Source organism: Culex pipiens, chromosome 3 (genome assembly GCF_016801865.2).
Source record: "Culex pipiens pallens isolate TS chromosome 3, TS_CPP_V2, whole genome shotgun sequence".
Lineage (NCBI taxonomy): Eukaryota > Metazoa > Arthropoda > Insecta > Diptera > Culicidae > Culex > Culex pipiens.
In genome coordinates, this window is record NC_068939.1 from 32,282,307 (window position 1) to 32,296,386 (window position 14,080).

General features: G+C 34.3%; 1 protein-coding gene across 4 annotated transcripts in view; it reads left to right on the top strand.

The window, feature by feature from the left end:
• The first annotated feature begins 6,170 nt into the window (after positions 1-6,170).
• LOC120420565 (uncharacterized) overlaps positions 6,171-14,080 on the top strand; it is an 85,134-nt gene continuing 77,224 nt past the window's right edge. For 2 of the 4 annotated variants that reach the window (XM_039583639.2, XM_039583640.2), the window contains exon 1: positions 6,202-6,806. The gene's annotated coding sequence lies outside the window, so the exon portion shown is untranslated. Of the gene's footprint in view, positions 6,807-6,837; positions 7,416-14,080 lie in introns of those variants that run through there. The other 2 variants (XM_052710713.1, XM_039583638.2) reach the window with 2 other exon arrangements.

Genomic DNA, 14,080 nt, shown 5'->3' on the forward strand with positions numbered 1-14,080 from the left:
CCCCCGTGTGTGTGTGAGTCGCTCGCACCAGAGAACAATGGAAAACTACAATTATACAGAGAGAAAATTATGATACTACATGAAAAAACCACGAAAATTGTGTGACCTTTTTTGAAATGTGATATAATTTTAGTAAGATCGAAAACAAAAAGGTTAATACAAAATTCGAACACACTCTCACACTTTCTAGTTGGTAGTGGAGTTTGTAGAGTTCAATTATATAGGTTTGTGTGGAATGAATTACATGCGACGAGTTACATCTATTTCGAGTTTTTGGATCTTGATAATATTACGGTATAATACTTCGATAGTACAATTAGTTGTTTTGATCTGTTAAGTAAACTAAAAAAAAAGAATAGCCAAACCTCAAATACTCTTGAATAAAATATTTCCTATGAAACAAGCAAAACAAAATTAAGGTTGTGATCGTTTCTTTTGAATTTTGAAAATAGTGAATTTCCTCTCTATACCAACTCTACCACAAACATAAACATTTTGTGATTTCTAGAATGTCTTTAGATTTTGATGCTAATATTTTCGTTAAAATATATAACAAATATTATTTACTGTTAGCAAATAAGAAGTCTATCAGCCATTCCACATCAAACAGGAAGTCTCCAAATCAAAAGTGCTCCGATTTGGCTCAAATTTGGAGTGGGGGTTCTTTGGCCAAAATAATTAGACCCGTATTTTTTTGTTTGGCGATTACGGTGGTCCTATCCGAAATATAGTGGTCCATAAAATAGCGTTTTTCGTCGATTTTCGCAAAAACACATTTTTCAAAAAATCATATCTCCGGAACGGCTGAACCAGTTTTGAAGCGCCACAATTCAAAAGAAATGTTATAAGTTGAGCTTTTTAGGAAAAATATGTTGAGGTCCAAAAAAACTAGCTGAATATTTGAAAAGGTCCTATGAAAATTTCATTTGCCGATTTCAAGGTCTCGGGACCAAAACGGGAAAATGAAGAAATCGGGTATGACTTGAAAAAAAAGCGTTGACCTATACATGTCTGGGTACCAGTTGCGCCTTTCAATTACGAAAATTTTGGTACCCAAACATGTATAGGTCATCGCTGAAATTTTCAAGTTATCGCAGTTTTAGTGAAAAAAGTTGGTTTTTACCCGTTTCCGTCATTTTCCCGTTTTTGCGCGCGACGCGTCTAAAAACTCAGTTTTTATGTTAAAAAAAGTCATATCTCCGAAACGTGTTAATGGATATTCGCAAATTTTTGATATGTTATGTAAAATATTACAAGGAATCATGGAAAAATATTTTCAGACATGGGCTCATTGGTCCCGAGACCTTGAAATCGGCAAATGAAATTTTCATAGGACCTTTTCAAATATTCAGCTATTTTTTTTGGACCTCAACATATTTTGCAACATAAAATGTGTTTTTTGCGAAAATCGACGAAAAACGCAATTTTATGGACCACCCTATTTCGGATAGGACCACCGTAATCGCCAAACAAAAAAAATAAGGGTCCAATTATTTGGGCCAAAGAACCCCCACTCCAAGTTTCAGCCAAATCGGAGCACTTTGGATTTGGAGACTTCCTGTTTGACGTAGATTGGCTGTATAATAAAAAAATACATCTATATACCTACACCCTAGTAACATTTTAGGTTTTAAGTAGGCCATAAAAGCCTATTTAGGCCGTATGAGGGTTTTCAGAACCATGATAAAACCTGTAAGTTTAAAAATGTTACTAGGGCAGTCATCCCACATATTCGGAACGGTTTCCAGATCGGCCAATGTTCAAAAAATCATAGCAAATCGATAATTCAACTTAATGATTCGCTTTTACCTTCATTTGAAAGCTTTTCTTGCGGTCTTTCGAATGCTGTATCGAACATCTGCAAATTTTAACTTTTATATGAAGATTTTGAAGAATTACTTTGACCCTTGAAATCCACAAATTCGGAACACTTTTTTCTTACGAATGTAAACAAACTTTGGATCTCTCCAGGAGTACATATTTATTACCAACTAATGACTTCACACACTGAAACCAATAAAACTCAAGCTTAGTGATGTTTTATACATGGTTTGATAACATTTTTGTGAAAATATTAGTTGAATTCAGGTGTTCCACAATTGTGGGAGGCACAATAACATCCCACAATTATGAAACAGGCCATTTGGAGGCTACTTTTGGCATGCTATTGACAAATTATCATAAAAGTGAATTTAGGAATTTGGTACTTTTTTTTTATTTCAGTGTAAGCCATTCGACCGATTCTCATCGCTTTTGCCGTTTTTCACTATTAAATTAAAATTTTCAGATGTATTAACAATGGAGAGTTGCTTGCTCACTTTTATTTGAGCTATTTATTACTTTGGAACAGTCAAAAACAAATTATGGAAGCTGTAATTCATGATCAAAGTGCCGATAGGCCGATAATAGAAATAGGCTGAGAAAGGGTATAGTACCCCTAATTAGTCTGTGACTTGACCATACAAATTGTATTGTTTGATATTTGTCACCTTTGAGAGAGGTTATTTCTCGACATTCATTGGCGTGAGAGAAAACTTTTCGTATGGCAACTGTTTTTAAAAAATATTTTTCTCTTTGGTTTGAAATATAATTATTGATAAAGTAATTGACAATGATTATCATAGTTAATGCAACAAATTGCAAAAAAGATGATTTTCCAGCACGAATCGTACATTTATCTAACGAGGTTTACTGAGTTGGATAAATATGACGAGTGCTGAAAAATCAAGTTTTGATACAAGTTTCATACAACATTTTTTGCAATTCCAAAAAAACACCCTTTGAATGGAATTTTAAGTCAATTGTCTATTTGTTTAGTCAGTTCACAGATAAAATCAAAACAATATTGAAAAGAATAACTTTTCAACACAAGTGTTGAAAAGTTCATTTTTTCAGCACCGATTTTAGTGCTGAAAAGTAGAACTTTGCAGCACCCATTTCAGTGCTGAAAAGTAGAACTTTATCTTGAATCGAAAAGTATCACTTACCGATACTTTTATTTTTAGTAGAGATAAATACTGGAGTTTTTTTTAAAAAGGTCCAATAAACCAAATTTCCAGGTTTTGCTTTTTGGGTGTTTTTGAAACCGCCTTGAGTCAGGGGTATTAAAAAACACCCAAAAAGCAAAAAAATGAAAATTTGGTTTTCTGAACCTTTTAAAAAAAAACTCCAGAATAGGCCTTTTCGTCATGCGAGAATGACAGGAAAAGAAAATAGTTTCACAACGGAAGTGCATTTTTTTGTTGTTTGTCTTGAATCACTTGAATGCAATGGTTGATCGCACACATCAAGTTGTTTGACTAAAAAGACTTCAAGTTGTTAACATTTAAAAAAAACATCAATCAAAATACAACATTGCGAAAAAAATACAACGACTTTTTCACCTGGTAAGTACCTATAAAAGACACTAGTACTTACTTTTCTTGTCATTTTCGAATGACCAAACAGCTCACATTCCCAGAAATAACAGCACTGAAAAGTACTTTTTGCAATTCCGTTGTGAAACTACTTACTTTTCCGGTCATTCTTGAACGACGAAATAGCCTACTTTTCTGTACCAAAAATAACAGAATCAAATAGTAACCCTTTTCAAAACAAATGCTGAAAAGTTCTACTTTTCAGCAGTCAAATTGTTTCGAAAAGTAACACTTTTCAACATTTTTTTGATTTAAACGATTTATTGACAAAATACATGAAAATTTGACATAAAATTTCACTCAATGTGCGTTTTTTGGAATTGCAAAAAATGTTGTATGGAACTCGTTGCAAAACTTGATTTTTTCAGCACTCTTCGTATTTATCTAACTTGGTGAACCTCGTTGAATAAATGTACGACTCGTGCTGAAAAATCCTCTTTTTGCAACTTGTTGCATACTATTTCAGAATCCATTGGAGCGCTGAAAAGTAAATTTCAGCACAACACACCCAAAAAATATTGAATTTTGGAATGTTGAAAATTTGGTATTTTGAATATTACCTTTTTGAGTAATATTAAAAAAAATGTTTAAAAATGTGAACCTGGTGAAAATTAATCATTTTCTGATGTAATATTACACATTTTTTTGACACCAAATATGTCACCGTTTCCTGATGAACATCCAGGCATAGTGATTTTTCACGCTCAAAAATTGCATATTTCACGGGGACTTCAATTTCATAACATCAAATTTTACGGAAATTTAGCGGAACGTGAAAAATATTTAAATAATTATGAAAAAATGATGTTAAACTTACAGAAACTATTTTTTTATGCTTCACTATTTATTTGTTTTTTTCAATAAACTAAAAAAACTTAATTTAAATTGAACGTGACACAAATAAAAACTTTTAATAATTAAAAAACAATCCATTGGTTTATGGACGGGCGAGCTCTACATATAACTTGAAACCAAAATGTGAGCATGGGTACTGTCATTTATTGAGCTGCTTTTTCAATGTTCGACTAATATAGCGAAACAGTTTTCGCTGATTTGCTACTTTTTTATCTATTATTTTATTGAATTTCATATCAAAGCCAAATTTAACAAAACATTCTAATAATTTCAAATAGTTTTTTTTTGCGACAGTTTTCCCAGTAAAAATAGTGTTAAGGTTTTCATCTTACTTTTCAAAAACTGAATTAAAGTCACTAGAAAAATAATTATTTTATCTCTAACGAAATCCTAAAATTTTTATTCAAAATCAGAAATGAAACCAAAATAAACATTTTTTTTAACTTCCAAGGGAACCATCCGCCCAAACAGTCAAATATCGTGAGAATCAAACAGGACTAAGAAAAAAATCAGATATGTTCTTAAAATGCGACTTTAAAGATAATAAAAACTATTTATTTAATCTTGAATGAACCAAGCTTGAATCTTTCAATAGAAATTGGTATTAAATCTTGAAAATTTCAAATTAAATAACAGTTAAATTGATATTACGGCGAATGAAAATATTGCTAAATTCAGTTAGTTTCCTAAGAAGAAATGATAAACTGTTATTTAGAGTATCAAGAAAAAAGCAATCTGTTTTCTCAATATTTTTCTTTGCTCTGATAGAATTAATTTTTTCAATCTATTTTTTTGACTATTGACACAGAATGTTACTTTTTCATGAATGTTTGCTTTTAATTGATTTCTAAAAATAAATCAATAAAGTTTTTAAAATATTTGTGCAATTTAAAAAAACATTTCTCAATATACTTTTCACCCAGTGTGTGTTTTTTTCAATCAATTTCAAGAACTTTTGGTTGAAAAAGACAAAATTTATTAAAAATAAATTTCAAGAAATTGTTTTCTTCTTTGGCTGATTTTTGTCAACATCGTTTAAATATTCGCAGCATGCACTTCTCAGTAAATGTTGTATCAATTTCATGTTTATGTATAATTTGCTTACAATTCTTCAAATGGTTCATATCACGCTTTTCAATTAAAAACTAATAAAATTTACTCAAAAAGTCGTTATGAATGAAATATTTATTATGATGTTATTTTAAAGAATTGATTTGAGAAAATCGATCAATTTCACGGAATTTCACGAAAATCTTCAAATTTCACGAATTTCACGCTGTCCGCGAAATCGTGAAAATTAACTAACCCTAAATATTACCATCATCTTTTTTTCTGTGTAGTATCAAAAAGTGATACTTAACGATGCTGTGATGGATTTTGACACTTATCTTGATGACAAATAACGTTCTAGTGGAAAACAAACGTTTCACTGAAAAAAATAATCCAAAGGGAGTTTCCCAGAGTTCAAAAAACGTTTTTATTGCAATTAAAATTTTAGATTTCATGTACTCATTAAACACAGTCTCTTACTAGTTACGCTGGTTGCTATAGTCAAATGTGTGTTTTTTTTTTGTAATATTAGTCAACGTATAACTCTTCGGAAGATTGGAGTCTAGGTTGAAAATCTCAATGAATAAACAACTATATTTAAAAGATTTTCCCCTAATTTCTCAGCAGAAACTTATTTGACAGAACCACCCCAGCTCAAAGCTCCCTCTCTCTCAAAGCTCTCTCTCCGATTTTCCCTCGCTCAGGAGCATACGATTCCTCTCTCTCTCACACACAAATTTTATGCACTTTATGCTAACTCACCCAGCAGCACCCAACGTCCCCCCATCACTGCTGGTGATTTGCTGCTGGTGGTCCATCTTGTGGAGCCTTCAGCATCTCACGGTGTACAGTCGACGTCTGAGACAGCAGCTCCCAGTCTCCAGTCTCCATCGATTCACCGTCTGCAAAGGATGTGCCCACCTCCATCGGTCGAGGTCGGTGTGTGGCTTAGTAACAAGAGGAGAGCTGTGTCCCCTTGAATAGGTCTGAGTGTAGTAGTAGTACAACCCCTAGTAGTTGGTAGTGGACTGAAGGATTACTTTTTCCTTCAAGAGGGGAAAAAAGGGACCAGTTGAAAATTTCCCGGAAGGAGTTTTCAAAAGTTGGTTAAAATTCGGTGCTTTTAGTTTTGGGTTTTTCCTGAGTTTGTCAACCTTGTTGGGTGTTGTCCTGGAAGTAGCTGGACTGTGCGGTCGTCTGAAGAAGAGTTTGGATTAGTCCTGGACGTCCGGGTCCACGGGACCAGCTGCCGCCGAATCATCTGCGAAGATTCCGGGTATTGATTTTCGCGGTGGTCATAACGCGTAGATTCCCACCTGATCTTGAAGCCGAGCGGGGACGGCGAAGAAAATCGTGAAAAGGGTGCGTTTTTCATCCCCCTGAACTCGGAAGAGAGCTTTCGCGTGACAAGGATGGCGTGAAAATTTTCAAGAAATTTCCATTTTTAACAGAAGGATCATCCCTGGTCATCGCCACGGTTCAAAGGTGAATTTTCAGCTGTATCGATTTATGTGGTGTAGTGTGTTTTTTTTTGTTTGCCTGCTTTTGCTTCCCAAGAGGAGAAGATTTGACATCTGGCTACGGTCAAAAGCGAGCTCCAGTTTCGGAGAAGCTCCAGCATCCATCCCCACTACCCCTCTCCCTCGCCAAAAGAACGACCACCCCTCAACAGTCAGCGAGTGAGGGTGAATGCAACTGTCACGATTTTCCAACCCCTCGCGCGTGAGTGAGAAGAAGAAAAGAGAGCTTTCGGTGTGCAAGTCGAGAGAAGAGCGAAAGCTCGCTCGCCACTCTCGGCGTGAGGAAAATAGCCAGTGAGAGAGAGAGAGAGAGAGAGCGACCGGGAGTCGTGAGGTGCATCTCACCGTCGTGTGATATTGTGTAACAACAAACTGCCACCCCGTTCGAAATCGTGGCTGGCTGTGATGGCTGTGGTGAGCAGCGCACCGCGCGTCACACTGAACAGAAAGAAGAACAAGAAGACGATGCGCTTTTGAAGTGCGTTGCACTTGTCCTTTTCCTCGCTCACTCGTGTGGGGTGGCCGTGAGTCGTGAGCGCAGTCCTCGTCGAAAGGTGGTGGAACTAGCCGTCAGGTAACGTAACAAGGACCCTTTTGGAAGGTGTTTTTTTTGTTCTTTTTTGCATATTACTGGGGCTAGAGGGAGGATGGAGGCCGGCGTTTTGTGAAGAGATGATTGAGGATATAAGATCAGGTCTCTGGAATGTTCGGTTTCTAGAGATTACTAAAGTATATTTTTTTATAAGCTGTGTCTTGAAAAAAATCGAGGGTTTTAAGTCTGTGGTAAAACTTTGGTGATACATGTTTTATGAATCAACCTAACGGTGACTGTTGTACAAAATAATATACGAGATTATGAGCTTATCAACCGCAATGTCGTTTTGATTACCCTAGAAAAAGTTAAGAGCAAAGTTTATCGAACAGTGGAAAATATTAATTGTTTCTTTTTTATTCTCACGTTTTGTTTTGAGTGGATCTGATTTTTTTAAATTAATTTTCTAGCAGCTTTTTAGACAATGAAATATCAAAACCATCGCTGTCATAGAATACAGGTAGAGTGGACTCTCTGGCTGTCGATCTTCTCGTTGTCAATATTGCTCCAGCTGTCAATAAAGTTTTCAATCCCTTCAAATAGATTGCTTTGATTTTCGTTCTATAATTTGATAACTCCCGCTCTCGACGTCCACTGTATTAAAAATATTAAATAGATTTACTCGATAACATTTATGCCAAAATTGATCCAACATGTGAAATAATCAGAAACATTCGTTTGAAAAAAAACTTATATTTTAGTAAAATAATAATAAAATTTTTGGTTCACTTTTTTTTCTTACATTCTTACACGTACATTTTTATAATTTGTAAATTATTTATAATTTTATTAAAACTGGTAAGTCAAGAAAAATATTATTTGAAATGTACTTTTGTAGGGCACTCCATTCCTATGAACGAGTTATTTTGCTTGTGTTCAGGAGTTCTTTTTGAGCAAAGTTTGTTCTTTGAAAATAAAAAATCTTCTTATGTTTTATAATGTTTTTTTTTTTTTGTATTTTCCTAACATATATAACAACCTCCTACACTGAAAAAACAAACAAAAAAGTACAACATTCCTTTGTTCTACAAATTTTGCCTTCTTTCCTATTTTTACAGTTTTCGAATAACTAAACATGCTTTTTAAACAAAGGAAGGAGGTAAAGTTCCTAGAATATAGGAATTTGGTACCTTTTTAATGTTAGTGTATAGTTATATTTAACAAATTTGCCATCATTTTCATACACTTTTTTGATATTTTAAGTAATTTTACATTTTTCTATGTAAACTTGAAATTATTAAAAATTAGGTTCAAAACAGGTCCAAGTTGACCCATCAAAATACTTTTCAAAACATTGCATTGTCAAGATCACATAAAACAAGTAAAACCAATTCTTTTAAAAATTTAGGCCGTTTTTTCTAAGGCTGGCTTTTTGAAATTTGTTTCACAATAGATTTTTGACGATTTTTGAGACTAAAACTCGTCAAGATGTCGGGATTGGATATTAGAGAGTTAAATTTTGAAAAGTTTTTAAATAAAAATAATATGAATTTGAGGATAAACTAAGCATAACATCATAGTCTTGCCCCCCCTTCAATGTTGGCCCTAAAAATCAGGGGGAAAAATATATTTTTTTTTTCAAAAAACATCAAAATATCAATGGAAATTTAAGTGCAATCAGCTGAACTCAATTTAAAATGCATTCTCTTGCGTTCAGAATAATTTTTACCACTTAAACCAATTAAATTTACCAATTAAAACCACTTTGAATATTTGAAAATTTTCGTTGTGCATGCTTTGAAAACTAATGATTGCAAAACAACTGAACTAGTGTAAAATGCATTTTAAAACACTTTTTGCATTCAATCCCAACATTTCAATGCAAAAGTGTTTTAAAATGGCTTGTAATTTCATTTTCATTCTCCTCCCCTTGACCCCGGCCAGAGCCGCGGGACAAAAACTTTGAAAAATATTTGCATTGGCTTAAATAATTTTTAACATTATTTTTTTACACACATTTAAACATTTATTGCCTTTTTACCGACTTTGTAGCAACAGTCCTTTTTTTTACAATATTTTTTTTATTCGAATACATTGCAATTTGAATACATTTAACATACTATTTCAAGAGCCCTTAAGGTGAAGCCATCAATCATTTTTAAGGAAAATTGATCATCAATATAAAACGCTCAGTATCTCATTCAATTTAACGAAAATCTGCACCAAAATGAATCAGCATATGAGCAATTCTCTATAAAATCGGTCTTTTTTTGCAATTTTAATTTTTGTATTTTAAAATCCAGCAGAAACCTTTTTGGTGCCTTCGGTGTGACCTAAGAAGACATTTTGCATCAGTAGTTTGTCCATATCATGTTACATACAAATTTGGCAGCTGTCCATACAATACTTTCATTTTTTAAATAAACATTAACATTTCAAAAGGGCGTACATTGAATGCTTGATTTAAAATAAAATCAAAAATCATATTTGGGTAATTCTCCGCCAACTCACACAGCAGTTGCCCCGACCCCTCTTCGATTTGCGTGAAACTTTGTCCTAAGGGGTAACTTTTGTCCCTGATCACGAATCCGAGGTCCGTTTTTTGATATCTCGTGACGGAGGGGCGGTACGACCCCTTCCATTTTTGAACATGCGAAAAAAGAGGTGTTTTTCAATAATTTGCAGCCTGAAACGGTGATGAGATAGAAATTTGGTGCCAAAAGGACTTTTATGTAAAATTAGACGCCCGATTTGATGGCGCACTCAGAATTCCGAAAAAACGTATTTTTCATCGAAAAAAACACTAAAAAAGTTTTAAAAATTCTCCCATTTTCCGTTACTCGACTGTAAACATTTTTGGAAAATGTTATTTTATGGGAAATTTAATGTTCTTTTCGAATCTACATTGACCCAGAAGGGTCATTTTTTCATTTAGAACAAAATTTTTCATTTTAAAATTTTGTGTTTTTTCTAACTTTGCAGGTTTATTTTTTAGAGTGTAACAATGTTCTACAAAGTTGTAGAGCAGACAATTACAAAAATTTGGATATATAGACATAAGGGGTTTGCTTATAAACATCACGAGTTATCGCGATTTTACGAAAAAAAGTTTTGAAAATGTTGGTCGTCGTTGATCATGGCCGTTCATGGTCACCCGCAACAGACACGGACGACGAAACAAAGAGAAACGCAAAAAGTAACTTTTTCAAAACTTTTTTTCGTAAAATCGCGATAACTCGTGATGTTTTTAAGCAAACCCCTTATGTCTATATATCAAAATTTTTGTAATTTTCTAACATTATTACACTCTAAAAAATAAGCCTGCAAAGTTAGAAAAAACACGAAATTTTAAAATGAAAATTTTTGTTCTAAATGAAAAAATGACCCTTCTGGGTCAATGTAGATTCGAAAAGAACATTAAATTTCCCATAAAATAACATGTTCCAAATTTTTTTACAGTCAAGTAACGGAAAATGGGAGAATTTTTAAAACTTTTTAAGTGTTTTTTTTTCGATGAAAAATACGTTTTTTCGAAATTCTGAGTACGCCATCAAATTGGGCGTCTAATTTTACATAAATTCCCTTTGACACCAAATTTCTATCTTATCACCGTTTCTGGCTGCAAATTATTGAAAAACACCTCTTTTTTCGCATGTTCAAAAATGGAAGGGGTCGTACCGCCCCTCCGTCACGAGATATCGAAAAATTGGTTTCGTGATCAGGGACAAAAGTTACCCCTTAGGACAAAGTTTCACGCAAATCGAAGAGGGGTCGGGGCAACTTTTCCCGATTTCGTGTGAGTTGGTAGAGAATTACCCATTTTAAATTGAAAAATTTATAAATTTAAGCCATAACCAGATGAAACAAAGTTTCAAAAACTATTCGTTTGCCAATTTTGATTTAAACATTAAAATAATAAGTACTGTTAAGCTTTCGGTTATTTTTCAATAACTAATTGTTTTGTTTCTCTTTCTTGTTCGAATAAAAACTAAAGTATTTTTGGAAATTTATGTAAAGTTTCTGCTTTTTTCGAAAACTGTCAATAGTTTGGTTTTTTTAATTCATTTAGATTTTTCTTTTAGATTTTTGATGTATACTTTTTTAAAGAGTTTTTTGGTTTGAAATCATTTTTTAGATTAGAAATGACTAATATTTGAGCTTTGAAAAAAGTCGAGACAATGTCGGGAAGTTGATATTGGGATTTGAGTGGTCACCCTGATTAATTAATATCATCGAAAGAAAACTCATGTTAATGATGGATTTTCTAGTTCACTCACACTCACTACACCCTTACCAAAAATCATGATTTTTTGAGTTCCAAATCCCACTTTTCATACGAATTTTTCAGTTCAACCCATATAATAATTTTATGGTTGTAGTACCTGAACTCAAAAAAATGTATGAAAAGTGGGATTTGGAACTCAAAAAATCATGATTTTTGGTAAGGGTGTATCAAAAGTTTGGTGTGTTAGTGAGTGTGAGTCCCGTATCAAAAGTGACAGTTCGTCACTTGATTTTGTTCAACGGAGTATGTACAAACAAAAAATTTCAACCGAAAGTGCCCAATCACCGAGAGTTTAGTGTAGTTTGAATGTGGAATCAAAAAATGAAGTCCGTTTTTCTATTTGAACTTATTTTCATTGAGAAATTCATGGCACTTTAAGAATATTATTATCCGATTTAGTATTTAGTATGTTTGTCTATAATAGTTAACTGACCTTGAAGGTTTGTTCTTAATAAAAAAAAACTGTTTCTCGAAGAACTTTGAAGAGTTTTTTGGCTTTGGATTTTCCAAAACTAATCTTCAAGCTATTAAATATATCCATGTCACTCCTGTTAGGTTATGTTTTCTTAACATTTTTTTTTTTCCTCATTGTACCTAGTGTTACAAAAATGATAAATCATATACTTTTAAAGTTATAAAAATGAACAGTGTTTAAATCACGAAAAGCAAACTAAAGCTGAAGAGCCACAGCTGACCACTTATTATGTAAACCAAATGTAATTATTATAAGAAAGATTCAATAAAGTATATTTAATTCAAAAAAAAATTCCATGTCACTCCTGTTTACAGTCTAAAAATCATGTATTATTAATAAAATGTTGATTGAAATTGGAGGAGGTGAAAAGTTTTGATTCAATTGTCCTTTTTATACCCTGTATGTTCTTATCAAAATTAATTTGAATTTGGGCAGAGTTGACGGACATTAACATTTAAATAAATTCCAACAGCCTTGTTGTATAGAAAAAAAAACTAACTTAATCCACCTATGTGGTTGGTGCCTTCCTCACTCTTTCCCAACAATGGGTGATATGTGATATGATGGGTTTGGAAACAAATTTCGTCTAACTTCGCTAGGTTCCGGAATACAAAAAACACACATATCACTCAAGGGCTCATAAGTGGCATCATAAGTGGTCATAGCTTGAGACAGGGTTGCCAGATCTTCAATGTTTTGGACTCGTTGGAAAGGTCTTTTGATTACCTTACCAACGATGGGTCGGATGATGGATCCGGACATTGTTTAAATACATTAAAGTGAGATCCGGCTACAAAACAGTACAAAAATATCACTTAAGTGGTTATAACTCGAGACAGGGTTGCCAGATTATCAATGTTTTGGACTCGTTGGAAAAGTCTTTAAATTTTCCAAAACCTGATTTCCAAAAAAAAATGCAAAACCTGATGAAAATATTTTTTATTATGAAATATTGTTTAAAAACACGATTAAGCCACTACAAATCACTCCCGCGAGAGACGGCTTGTCGATTCCGCTTGCGATCCAGACGGGGGTCATCCGGGCTTGCCCCGGTCCCGGCAGTTGAGGCGTAACATTGTTATGTTCGATGCCTGATAAGCGGCGGCGCAGCGTGTTCGACTTAATCGCTCAAATACTGTTAAAATGCACCAACAGGCTTCAGACAATCTTCTGTGCGCAGTACACTCGCCGAGTTTATGGACGTTCGTCGGTATAAAGAAATGAATGCGTTGTTGGCTGAATAATTAGCGGTTAATTGTTATTGACCAATTATCTAATCATAATTCTGAGGAAGAAGGCACAAAAAAGGGCCAAACAGACCAACTGGCGTCTCGGGGTGCATCGTGCTGCAGCGTGCACTAAGAGGGGCGGATCGCGTGCTCGTGGCAGTGTTGCCAGCGTCTCCGGACGCCGTGGAAGAAATTTCCGACACGCTCGGTTGGACCTCTGCAGCCAACTCCGTAATGACGGGGTACACGACAGCTAGAAAACAGAGAAAAGGAGGGGAATTTCCTTGATTTTTTTTTCTCACTCCTCCAAACTCGCTGATGTTTGTTTGTTCCTCTCCCCGGGGACCGAGCACTGCGGTAGACCATCGTCCAGTGTGGTCAACAGTTCAGCGAGTCACTACATGGGGTTTAGCGCCGTCCGGCTGTCTGCTCGAGTGGCGTAACTACATCTTAGTACAGGGCAATAGACCGTAGCCATGCTTCGATCGGATGCTTGAGGAATAGTCAGTGTTATCAAACTTTTAAACTATATTGTTTGATAGTTACGTTACAAATAAATAAAAAAAAATCAGCATTCGTTGCCCACCGCAACGAGTGGATCGTAAAATTTCGAGAAGTTTCAGAATTTGCAATCATCAGATTGACCCAAGTAAGCAACAAGACCCAACATTAAACTACTATTTCGAGAGAGGGGTGGGGCACCCTCACCTTTTTGTTG